Genomic DNA, 13,915 nt, shown 5'->3' with positions numbered 1-13,915 from the left:
CTGCAGAGGTTTTGGAGGAAGCCTTGCTATCTGCACATGAGTGTTGCACTACGCTGTCTCACAGTTAAGGGTCTCGAGCTCTCTGCCACCTCCCCCAGCAGGCTGTTAGGCATGTAGCATGGAAAGCCACCTGGCACGGGGACTCCCCTTCCTCTGCCCTGCTCCCCCAGGAGTGCAGGCACCCCAGGGGGAAAGGTCTGGTCCCATCGCTGGCATCCTGAGCTGTGATTTCCTTTGACTCACTTTTAGGCAGATGGCCCCTGCGGTAACCATCTGGAGGCCAAGTGGCACCCCTGGCACCCGGGAACACAATGAGCTTCCTGGGGGAGGAGGCTGGTTGCAGATTTTCTTTTTTTTTTTTTTTTCTTCCACCCTGATCTCAACCTGGCCTGGTGTGCTTTGTGCCTCTCTCTCCACTTCCAGCCTGCACTTCAGTTCCCAAAATTGCAGCTGCTGTGACGATGTTACAAAACCTGATATAACTATTGCCTCGGTGCCATGCCTGCTGGAGGCCTGCAACACAAATAAGAAATGCCGTCTCCCGAGGAAGTCATGTGCTTCCCCAAGTGGCTGCGGTGCTGTCAGAGCCTGGAGGAAAACTTTCCATCAGAGCGAGGAAGGGAGCGAGCGGATGCCGCCGAACACATCCCACTCCAGCCATTGTACTCAAACAGCCAGCGGTTGCAGATGCTTCCCCGCGCCCGTGCACATCTCTCTGGGGCTTTTGGCAGAAGCCGACAATCACATGGAAAGCAGGGAGGCCAAAATGGTTGGTGGTAGCGGCAGGAGTGGGGCTTTGCATCCAAGGAGAGAAATGTTCCGTAGGCTGTAATTTATATATTTTGTGGGAAGTGATGTAAATTCGTGCCTATGACAGCTCCAGATGGCAGGTATTTTCTCATTACCTTGACTTCTTAGCATTTGCTCTCCCTTGCCTATTAGACTGTGCTGGCCTTAATTTAACTTCCATGGTTGGAAACTACTGACATCAGGGTTGATGCAGGAGGGGGCTTGGAGAACACGAAGCCCTGGTTTTCCTGTAGGGCCTTATATTTAATGAATGATGCACTGGGATGACTGGTGAAAGAGCACTTTCTCTTCCTGAAGCCGCTTCTGCACTGCACCCTGTGGAGAACAGTGAGCCCATGCCCATTTCTCAGAAGCAGCCTTCAGATGCTCGTGGCCTTTGCCAAAGACCTTTGCATTCATGGGCACCCTTCCCACTGCAATGGACTTTGGATGATGGACAACCCCTCCTCCCGATCCCCACAACAAAGCCCTTAAATGGCTGCAAACCTTGCACCATACAGGGTTATCCAAAACGCAGTTTCCTGTTGTTGCCAGAGCCAGTGTTGCTCTGTTCCAAGTCCTCCCATACCAGACAAGAGTTTGCAGGGAAAAAAACACAAGAGTCAGTAAAGCTTTACAGCCAGAGGAGAGGGCATGCCAAGATCTGTCACAAGCAAACTGATGAACCAGGTGCTCACATAAATGGGTTGCTGTGCTGTGTGCCAACGGCTGGATGGGAGGGATATTTTGCCTACTGCTACTGTAGCTACATCATGGACTCCTTGGCAGCAGCTGAGCATTGTAAAGCTTTGCAAGAGGGTGACTTCCTTTCTTCCTTTTTTTAAATATTACCGTCATGCCATTTGCAGTCTAGATGGGTGTTCAGATGCACTGGCACATTATACTACAGCATGTGCACTAGAGTACCTGCAAGGACATCATCCTCACTCCCCGTAAATCAGACTCTCTCAACTCTGATCTTCTATATGTAATAGTACGTTACCTCTTTCTTGACTTCTCAGAGCTTCACTTGGGAACTTACACCCTTTCTTAGATGATCAAGTCTGTCTTCCCCCTCCCTCTGCATCAGTACTTGTCTCCCAGAAACTGATGTTCCTCTTCCTACGATGCCCTGCCTCACCAAGGCTGCAGGCAGAGTAGAGCAGATTCTAGCAGAAAATATGAATAAAAAATGTTATTTTTAAACAGAAGCAAATTTCAGAAATGTTCATTTGGTGGTTTTGTTTGCATATTTTGCTTTGGTTTTTTTAAGAAACAAAACCAGCTAATATATCTGTCTGTGTGTAACAGCTCTGGCTACCACACACAGATGAGTGTATTTTGAGTTAATGCTGAAAATTCAGAAGGGCCAGCTCTGAAACATGGCATGTATACACATGTCTGTATGTGTGAAAGAGGGGCAGAGGCAGAGAGAGATAAAATGGCAGCTCTTCAGATGGTGGAACATTTGGAGAAGGGGATATAGGGCCAGTTTTCAAAAGATATTGGTGCAAATGTTTCTGTTGCAGGAAAAAAACCCCCGCATATATATATATATATATATATATTCATACACACATTCTGCTAGGAAAATGTGGCTTAGGAAATTTAACTCTTCTCTGAAAAATTTTTGTTCCAAATTGCAAATCTAAATTCAAACTGTAGATCTGTATAAGCATCTACATCTGAGCTGGTCATCTTAGGCTCACTTTATCATAGAATAGTGTGGGTTGGAAGGAACCTTAATCATCTAGTTTCAACCCCTCTGCCATGGGCAGGGACACCTTCCACTAGACCAGGTTGCTCAAAGCCCCATCCAGCCTAGCCTTTAACACTGGCAGAGAAGAGGCATCCACAACTCTAGGCAACCTGTTCCAGTGTCTCACCACCCTCACGGTAAAGAATTACTTCCTAGTATCTAATCTAAATCTACCCTCTCTCAGTTTAAAGCCATTACCCCATGTCTTATCACTACATGCCCTTGTAAAAAGTCCATCTCCAGCTTTCTTGTAGGCCCCCTTCAGGTACTATCCTATACACAGATTTAGTCTAGGTGGCAATTCATCTCATCCTGTAGCAGGCATGCAAATAGGTCAGATGAATCATGGCCTAAAAGTGCCTGTTCCCTGTATTGACTGCAAAGGGAGCCTGGGGGTGATGGGTCCTACCATATGTGTCTACACTGCCAATGTCTACAGTGAGGCGAGATGAATCTTAGCCTAGGCACAGAAAAAGAAAAGGATTTTATTTTGGTTTTGAGGCCTGGCTTTCTAGTGCTAAATTATCCTTTACTTTTATGGAGGATACTGCTGCAAATCATTATCAGTGATATACAGTATACAGTTCAATACTTTTTTCTCTAAGAATATGTGACTGCCACTGCCAATTATGTAAAATATATTTCTTACAATAAGTGTCAGATTACAGTAAGGTACATACAAGTTCATGTGTTCAGGCTTGGGAAAACACATGCATCTTTTTGTACTCGTCTGTGAAGGCGTTTTGCTTCCTCAGACAGAAATATAACTACATGTAGTAACTGCAGCAAAATAAGAAAACAATCATATTGTCTGTTATGAACATACAATACAGGTTCCCACTCCTATTCTTACTGACATCTGAATCCAAAGCATTCAGTTGGTTGGGTATTAGGGGCTGCCCTAGTTTCTTACAGAAAGAGTAAGACAGAAGCCAAGCTAGGGCAAAGGGGTCTTTCGTAAGATACGATATTCACATGCTCCAGCTAAGTTTACTGGTTTATGTTTTGCTGGAGTTGAGGCCTTAAAGGATAAGAGAACATCTCTCAAAAACAAGATTGGACAACTCCTCTGCTGTGGCCAGCTGACCCAGAAGCTGACTGAAATAAAAATCTAAGGCCTTTGTGTCTCTATCCCAAAAGAAAAGGACAGAACATCAAAGAAAAGCATAACAACCCAGAGGCTTAAGCAGGAAAAGCCATTTTAGATAAAACATTTGTCTGAGTAAATTTCACCACACACGCCACATGTTTGGGCCAAAGAAAGAGACTTTTCTAAAGTAACCGCTTCAGTACCACTTTGTCTTCTTAACCCCACACACCCAAAGAGAAGCTCTTGGCCTAGGGATCACCCCTACTTGGTCCATCAGGCAATGAGACTGAGAAGAGGGATTGTAACTGGAAGAGCAGGGGAAACAGACGATTTGTATGATCCCCTTTCAGAGACTATTGACAGGTACCTACTCCCTTTTGAACTGCCATTGTATCTAGAGACAGGCAGAGCAAACAATATATTCAGTCTGGTAAGACTCTGTCTGTCATTCTTGCTATATACTCACAGAGCTGCTTCAATTTTTTCCAGTGCATCAGTCTCCTTATAGTGAATACTGATTCCACAACACTGAAACATTTTCTAGAAAATGACAATTGATTATGGTAAAACAGTTAGTAAGAAGTTACCAAAACATGCTTAGCTTTGATTTGGTCATTTTAGCTTTTAAGTTTGCAGCCAGGCTGCAGTCCCCAGGTACTGGGATGTCTATGGCAGGACAGGCTTGGGAAGCCCAGGGAGGGGAACCTTAAAGTTTCTGCAAAGACTCAGCTTAAGCAGCTGCAGCTCAGTCCTGCACCCAGCCTGCAGAGCTGCAGCCCTTAGCTCCAGGGGGGCTCACTGTCACATACAGCATCAGATGCAAATGAGGGTCATCCATTTGTGCTGTGCCCAAACTGCCATGACTCCTGGACACCATGAAGTCATCTTGGATATATCCAGGCCAGAACCAACAAGCCAAGGAAGACCCAAAGCACCTACAAGCACAAGCACAGGGTCTGTGCTCTGCATCGCTGAAGCACTCGCTTCAAAGACCTGATACAAGACACTTGAGATGTCCCTGCATAAAGCCATTTGGGCTGAGCAGGGTTTAGTAGGTCCAGCTCTACATCATGCACAGTTGAATATCCTTGTTTCGGTGCTAGGTTGAACAACAGTGTTCATGGAGCACTGCACCTCAGCCAAGAAGCTAGATCAGATCAGAGCTCTTTCTGCATCCAGGGGGTGGGTAATACACAACCCAGGCAATCCCAGCATGCTTAGTTGACAGTTGGTTCTAATTAATTTAGTAACATATGTGGACATGCAATGTTTCAATCTTGATGCCACAAAGCGTTTCAACATTACTGACACACAATGTTTCAAGTATGCTCAATTACAAGATTTCTGGAATTAAAGATTTCCTAAATTTCATTTCAGGGTAAAACTTCCTGTTCCAGTTCAGAACAAAAATACATTTTAAAATGCCCAAATGTCTTGTAGAACAGCTTTTCCTCTTAATACAAACACAGATGTAGTGTGTAGGCCCATACACAACAAAACACTTAAGCACATCTTAACTTCAGTCATGTAAGTAATTCCATCTTTACGCATATGCCTAAATCCTGTAATAGGCTCAGCCCAACCAAATCAAGGCTGTACGATATCTGTTTGTGCAGAAACACTTAAAATGCCTGTTGATGTTGTGTTTCTGCAACATGATGTTGCAGTTTAACAAGTCTCTAGTGCAACTGCTTCTTGACTTGTATCAAAGATGGTTGCCACAGAGGGTTGTTGATCCATCTTTCAGTCCCAAGACTGACCTTATCTTTGTGCAAATTAGCTGAGCAATTGCTTATTTAAGGAAGTGTGCAATGTTTTGAGAAGAAGGTTCAAATGTGGATTGTAAAACATCACAACTGGTTGGTTTGTTAATGGTGGATGTTCTGGAGGGAGAAAGGAAATTGGAAGGATGAATCACTATCCAAATGAAGTTCAAAAGCAATTTAAAAGTCATTTCATAATCACAGATGTGTGCCAAATATACCCGTCCAGCACAAGCTGTAGGCTTTGATTTTTGTGAAGTCTGCAAGTTCTTTCCTTTGCTATTCTCACTGTAACCTTTTGCAGTGTGGTTCGAAAAAGGAGACCGTAAGAAAAAATTAATGCCTTCTAAAGGTTCTACATTCCTGTCTCTTTCTATAGTGCTGGGCTGCATCCACACAATTACTGTCAATGTGCACAGTGGAATACAAATACTTTTCCCTTTGTGCTCGTAGTGAGCTCATGGTTGGAGTAAAGATAAAAGTCAGGTCAGCTGAGAGACACTGCATCAGGAAGGCAACTCCAGCATGCACCCACAGCAAGGTCCCTTGCTGCTCAGCTAATGATGTTAAAACCCTATGTAATGAAGAATAGGCATGCACAGTATTTCTCTCACCTCTCCGGAAGCTGTGCGAATCCTGTCAAAGCCATACAAACTCCAAGGTAATAACAATGGTCAACAGGTGCCCTCTCCATTTGACGCTTATCCATCCTCTCCCGCAATTCCACCTCTGGTTGTGTGTCCCTAACAGATCAACCTCTACAAAGTTTTAGACTGTGAGCCTGCAAGAAGGCATGCTAGGTCAAAGCTCTGCAGGCAGGTATCTACTCCTAGACTCCTTGGTCTCTCTCTGGCCCATCTTTCAGTTGTAATCTTCACAAACTTTCACAGCTATCATAGGAATGGTATGATCTTTCCCTCTTTTCCTTTCAAGATATTTTCTTCAACAACCTTACCCAGCTTTTGATTTCCTTTCAAATCATCAATTGTTGGTTGCTGGGGGAGCATTTACTACTTCACTAATAGATTGGAAACTCATCCGGAAAACAGCAGTGCAAACAAAATGGGAATTGAACTATCTTTTATATTAGATGATAATTTTTCCAGAAAGGCCCTTAGAATTCTTAATATTCAGACTTGTAAAAAATTATAGTTTGTTCAACTCATACAAAAAGAAGAGGCTCTCTGGCTGTGGTTCAGATGTCTTGACGCAAGTGCCTTGTTTTCCTGGGATTTCTCCTGAAACTCTGCAGTCCCTTTAACTTACTTGGATAATTCCTTGGAGATGTGCATGAAAATGGGGTAAAAGCAACATGTTAGGAAAAGATAAGAAAAGTGGTGGTAATGTTCGGTTGAAGAAGTAGTCAATGTATCTTCAAGTAAGAGCATAAACATGCTTCAAAGGCATCCACTGGAATACACAGATGGAAACAGGTTCACTCAAAGTCCTGTCCCTTAAAATGGTCCATGTCACCATCTTGCAGTCTGATTTCCCGCCTCTTGCTTGCAAGTCAGACAGCTAATCAATGAACAGAAACAATATGATAACACCATAAAGAGCAGTTACTAGTTAAGGATAATGAGAAGCAAGTAACCTGAATAAATAGCTTTTGAGCAACCAGTAAACTGAGTTTGTTTGCATTATACACAAAAAATTTTAATTAAGAACATGCATTCACAAAAAGCAAAGTTGATTTGTGGACCTCTGAAAGAAAACGTTGGGGCAAGTAGGCAAATTGTAATGACCTATTTGTTTAACTTTTCCCATTGGTAGGGTCATTGGCTGACTAATACTTCTGTTCCATACCTGCTGACAGTCAGTGTTCAAAAGTTGAATCTATAGCTCCCTGACACCACTATGGCCAACATTTTCTATCGCATTCAATGGTAAATATATTTTTTTGTGTCTGTTACTTGAAATGCTTACAAATACCTTAAGGGCGAGTGTCAAGAGGATGGGGCCAGACTCTTCTCAGTGGTGCCCAGTGACAGGACAAGGGGCAACGGGCACAAAATGAAACACTGGAAGTTCCATCTGAATATAAAGAAAAACTTCTTTACTTTGAGGGTGACAGAGCACTGGAACAGGCTGCCCAGGGAGGTTGTGGAGTCTCCTTCTCTGGAGATATTCAAAACCCACCTGGACACAACCCTGTGCAACCTGCTCTAGGTGAACTGTTTTAGCAGGGGAGTTGGACTAGATGATCTCCAGAGGTCCCTTCCAACGCCAACCATTCTGTGATTCTGTGACGTACCAATAGCACCTCTTTAAGAAATGTGGCTCAAAATAAAATACATGATTTATGGCTATAAAACTCAGCAAACCCTTGGTATGTCTAGAGAGGTCATTGTTGCAAGTCTTATCTAATGAATACTACTTTAAGGTTGTGTTTATTCTCACAAAAACCACAACCTTTCATGAAGGCGACTGAAATATACACGCAGAGCTTCAGGAATAATGCAAATTATGATCTAAACTCACTGTAGTCATGATATCTTTTAGAATGAACTCCCATCAGAACTCTTCATCTTCTTCACAGCTCTGAAGGCTGAAAACATTACACCTTTTCAAGACTTTAACCCTGCCAAAAAAAGAAGTGCTATCTCACTGTAATAATGTTGTCTTAATTATGTACAATACTTAGCACTAGTTTTACACCAGATGAGTCATAGTAGAAGCTTGTACTTTGGTGTTTGACTAAATCTCACAGCACTTAGAACTCCCTGCAGTGAATGCTCACCAGCTTGTGCTCAGCTCTTCTCTCAGACCAAGTCTGCTGGATCCTTCAGGGGAGGCTGGTTTGAAGGATGCTGCAATAGGATGAGCAGATACTGTGGTGGGAAATAAGAGCTCAAAGTCAGTAAGAACATGCCAGAGAAATGTCTTGAAAGCTGTTCAGGTGTTTATGCTTCTCCAGTCATGTCCATTTTACTTAACCGGAATCCTAGAAATCATAGAGCTCGGTTTCATTCCTTTCTTTTGAAAGGCAGTTTATCTTCTGAGCAGAAAGGTGGTCATTTTTTGTCATCCTGTGCTGTTTGTTGTAACAATTAAGACAATGTCAAACAGGCAACTGAAACACTTATAGTTATTTACGGAATCCCCATTTACTTGCCTTAACCCATCTAATCTTCTGTTAATAAAAATAATCCTGTAGAAGCAGATACCTATCATTTTATGGAGAATTTTTACCACTGGGTTCTCCAATGAGAAAGCATGGTCTGCTGGGTACCTCTTCTTTTGTGCAGATTTCTTCTTCCTACATTTCAGGGCTTGTTGACTTCAGTGAAATCCCTGGCAAGCACTGGATCTTCCCCCCAGGTCCCTCCACATGCTTATCTCTCAGAGAAAACTGGCCATTCTGAAATCAGTTGTTACCTTGACAATTCAGCTCTCCATCTGAAACACGTGAATAATACCACTTTCAAGCCTTCATAAATAGTGTTGGAAACTTCAAAGGAAACACTATTAGATAGATCTTTTTAAAGGTATTTATAAAGTTCAAGAGCAGATGGACTTGCAGCAGAGTATACTGCAGTCTTCATTCACAGTCAGCAGGAGAGGTGGGCTCCAGCTTCAGGTTCTTTGAATCCCTGTCTGGAAGACCACATAGGAAATTCAAAGTTAGGCATTGTGAAAAATTGTTCCCACCTGCTTCCCCTCCTTCGCCCAATGGATACACAGAATGCCTAAGTACCTTGCTATCACAGATCACTGGGAGGCAGTTGCTGAAGCCTCTGTCTATGCAAATGACAAGTACTCTATTTATTAAACATCCCCGTAATGAATGTCCTGCTATGGCACCTTCCAAGAGACTCTTGATTAATTGAAAGAAGTAAAACACTTCATGTCGAAATAACAGCTGGTTATGATACTTACCAGCATCAGCTGATAGTCTAGAGACATACATTCCACCAGGAAGCTTTCATTCCTACACATTATTTAAATAGAGGCTGGGTTTGCAAACTTAGTACCTCTAAACTGCAGTTTATTACATTTGACTAGTAGGGTCTTTCTAGTCAACAGTAAGTGTTTTTCAAAGTGCAATACCTATCTTAGCAAAAGCTTCACCCAGAAGAAACCATGAGGAGTGGTGTGTACGCCACACTATTGTGTGGTGCAAAGAGGATGCATCCAAGTGAAAGGACAAATTGTTTTGCTCATGAAATAATTTAATTTCCGTTTTAGCCAGGAATGTGCTAAATAATTAATGATTCTTCAGCTACTCAAAAGGTCACCTTTTGGTCTACGAGCAGCTGCGTTCCCCCAAGACCCTGCTGCGAGTGTAGAACAAAGCATGAGAGCTGACAACAAGCTCAGGGGATGCAGGTATGGGATAGGCTTCTGGAGGCCTCCCAGCAGCTCCAGCTGAGAACCACTGCCAGATTTCCTTTCTCTCATTTTTTACTTCAATCCCAAATAGCCTCCTTCTTTCCCTTCCCCTTCCTAAGTAAATTAGTCATATGTAAACTACGAGAAAATAAACAGACAAATCAGATTTTGTCACCATGCAAGGACAAGTATCCATGGAGATTAGGGATCTCCTATTCATCATTGATTTCCCATTACATTTGACAGGAAGATACAACAGAGAGAATAAAATAGCCCCCCAGGAAGGTATTCTGGGAGGCCATGTTCAGCTTAAGAGGCTGCTGAGTCTTTTAGTCCCAAACTATAATGCAAGTGAGCTGATTCTGTGACAAAAATACATATGCAGTAGAAGCATCTGATGCACAGCTGGTCTAGATATATCCTTGATATTTGAGACTTTCATCCAGTAGATCTGGATAAAATGAATTGGTGGCTTCTTAGATATTATCTCATTATCAGGAACCTAGACATGAGTTTTGCAGATAGGAATCCGTTCAGCTTTGTAGACCGGGGGGTGTTGGTTATAATATATGGACCTTAGTTTGGAGGGAGGAAGTTTGAAGGGGAAAGAAAATCAACCTGGATTACCATTTAGTTCAGAATCTGTCCTCCTAACAGGTAGGTTGGGGTGGTACAGAGGAGATGTCCTGATGAGATCTGGCTTTGATGGGATGCTGGATGAAGAAATATGCTGTTCTTGTAGGATTTCCCCAGTGATCTTTTCCACAGATCTAATCCTGTTCCATTTCCTGAACACCTAAATCAAAATTGCCTACAACCAGAATGGCTTTTGTTTCAAATTAAATCAAACAAGTAAGGAGAGAAATAACAACTACACAAGAGAAAAACAAGCATGTAACTCACGGTAAGGGCCATCTTGCGTTGACGTACAACAATCCCTCCTAGACTACAGCCTAGGGAACACTTTATTTTTAAAGGTCCAGCACACAATAACAGAATCATAGTAGACATTCATCTAACTATATGCACCACTCATATCCTTCCTTACCCAGAAAAGCAAGCGAACTTTAAAAAGAGATGGGGAAAAAAATACTAACGCGCAAGCACTCAATTAAATATAATGCAAAAAAATTCTAGTGCACGTGTATTCCTCAGCCCATCCAGATGTGCTTTCACCTCCTCCAGTCACTCACACATAAGATTGCAGCAGACCTCTGTGAAAACCCCCTGAGCTCTGGGATTTCCATCCCTGTTCCAGGGTGATGTAGGATTCATTAACTCCAGCTGCCGCTGTTAGCTTTTCCCCACTGCAATGGTTCAGTGTCACTGCCAGCTAGCACGAAATCCTGCCCAAAGGCACATGCCATGTGGCAAGGCTCTGCAGTTCAGCAGGCTGCCAGCCTTGGAGCCACAGTGGGCACACCAAAGTGGCAGATAGCAAAGGACAGAAAAGAGATCAAGGAGTGGATGGGCCCATAGGGTTCTTGAAATGAATTGGCAAGAACATTTTAAAATTTGCATTTTAAAAAATTAAAAGAATATTGCAGAGTCACCTATTTTGCCATAAATTGCCATGAGATTATGGCAATAATCTTTACAGAAGGTGGAGATAACTGCAGTGAAAGCCACAGAGGCTCTTCAGCTGTGATCAGACTTAGACCTCCTGCTTGCTCATGTACGCCCTCTGCCACTGGCACCCAAGGGCCCTGAATGGCATGTACTGCAAGTCAAGAGAAAGCCCCATATGCTTCTGACAGCAGCTGTCTTAACCATGTTCCAGCTACGTTACCATCAGGTACGGCTGATTCCTGGAATTCAGTCTGCACCAGCATTACAGTATATACTGGATCCATCATTCGGTAGATACTCCAAATGGGGCCAGGATACAACTGACGTTACTTAGGTCATCTAGCTAAGCCCAAGTCAGCACTGGACTGCACGAAAGAAAATAAAGAAAAGCAAGTCCGTTATCTGTAGACTTAAATTTGTTCAGCAGGAGCACGCACCTCCTTTGCAAAACATCTATGGGTCTGGAAAGTATGAAAGGCTAAAGACACAGACCAATCACACACGGTTTATTTAAAATGTGTGATCCCAGAAAAACTGAGGGACATTTCTGGCTAGAAACCCAAGCCAGAAAATGACTGCAGCCCACTGGCTGGCCGACCATCCAGGGTTTAGCACGGGACCAACAAACAGCTAAACAAGTGCTCTTCGTAATGGCAGGAGAAGCAGCAATGGAAACACACAGCCTTTGCACTCCAAGCCTAATCTTGTCTTCCTGTGCTCAAAACCTACATGCTTTTGGGCTTCCCTAGCATGATTTTGGAGTCTTTGATGCATCCTGAATTTGCCAAAGATCTTGACATCATTACCACTATTCTAAGTCACGTCCTTTCCTTGGCCTGCCTCTGAAAAAGCCAGACTCTCTCTGCTGACCATACAGGCAGCCTGGTAAGAGGAAGCTTCCAATGGAGACTCCTGCACAAGGTGCTTAAAGTCAAACAATGATAATATTGCTCCTGCCCTCACTGTTCCACCCCTGTTATTCCCTCCCTGGCTAACAGGACAATTTTCTTTGGCAAAGAAAACAGCACCCAACACATAAAAACAACTGCCAGACTGGAGTAAGAGTGCATCTGCACTCCCAAATCGGAGCTATTTCCTAGCTTCATACTGAAGCAAGACCAAGAGAGCACCAGTGTCCTCCATCCCATCTCCAGGCCACCACAGGCAGGGAGCCCAGCGCTGCGGTGAGCACCATGCTGTGCATGGTACCTGCTGGCCTATTAAGGTACAACCATGGCAATTTTTTTCTCTTGAGCATATTTTCACAGCTGTCCCCTTTGACACGGGTATTTAACAGGCTGCAATCCAGTTAACACGTGTGCACACTCACGGGCACACACACACAGAGCTGATTACAAACAGCTTTCCTTATGGTTCTGATAGTCTGGATAATTCATTCAGGTTGGCAAAGTTTGTGTGTTTTTCCATTTCCTCTGCAGATGGGGAGCAATGTGATTGTTGCTGTGGTGATCCTTCCCTTAATATTTTTAGCCATGATATGGCTTAAAGTCATGACTGGCTCTGGAAAGTGTAATTTTATTAAGACTTTTATTTTTCACACTGAGTATTGTATATACCTATTCCTTGAAATTCACATTTACAAATGAAAATAAGCAAATATTCCTTTATCATAAACAGGGCTGGTTTTAGCCTTTATTTTGTAACCCTTGTTCTCCTCCATCCCCTTGGGATAAATCTTCACAGTCAGAACCTCTGCTCGCCTGGGTTATGTTTTCAGGAGGGTGCATACTTACTCAGAAACATCAATGCTGACAGTAAGAGTAGTAGCATGTGTAATCCCCCAGGCATGGGGTTTAAAAAAGATGCCTCCTTCCCCGTTAGTGAGGTTAATGACTGCTCTGCAGAAGGGGAGCAAGGCGATTTCATTTTTTTCCTTCATTCATGAGGTTGCAGAGCCAGCATTCCTCTCTGTGAAGAGGACAGCAAATGTCAGCTCCCTACCTTCATTTATACCTTGATCAATTAAGCTGTTGACAGAGAAAACTGTTATGCACAGTAAGAAAAGAAGTACAAAACTTCTCCTACTGATGGAAATGGCTGATGGCAAGTTACTCCCGTTTGTAGCCTGGGCTGTAGACATATCCTTTCATGGCTCTACCAAAGTAAGGGTGGTAGCACCACCACCCCAAACCTATAGCTCTGCCATTGCATGGTGGTAGTGCACAGCATACAAGGAGGTAGAGATGGGGGTGGAGGTCCAGCCCTCAAGCATCCTACGCTTCCCTCCTTTCCCTTCACTCTGAATAGCAAACCCAAGTGTTCTGGACATGGCTGTGTTTTTAAAGTTGCAAAACTGCTTTCATTAGACTGCTTTCCCATAATCTGCTTCACATTGAGTTCTCCCATGGGATTAATCACGGAAAAGGATACCATGCAGTATAGATGAACATAAACTGAACTGGGCCAATGGAAAGCCGTCCTCTCATTTAGTCATGATTTTCTGAAAATTATTGTTTGAGTTGAAATTTTGTTTGTGTAGTTTAAAATCCAGGATTAATCATTTGGGAAAGTTGACAATTCTGTTTCTCCATTTGTATATTCTACGGGTGTTTTCCAGCATTTAAAACAATTTCCAGATTGTTACTGTTTGAG

The sequence above is a fragment of the Nyctibius grandis genome, chromosome 3 (assembly GCF_013368605.1).
Source record: "Nyctibius grandis isolate bNycGra1 chromosome 3, bNycGra1.pri, whole genome shotgun sequence".
Classification (NCBI taxonomy): Eukaryota; Metazoa; Chordata; class Aves; order Nyctibiiformes; family Nyctibiidae; genus Nyctibius; species Nyctibius grandis.
Note: the sequence above shows the minus strand (reverse complement) of the source record.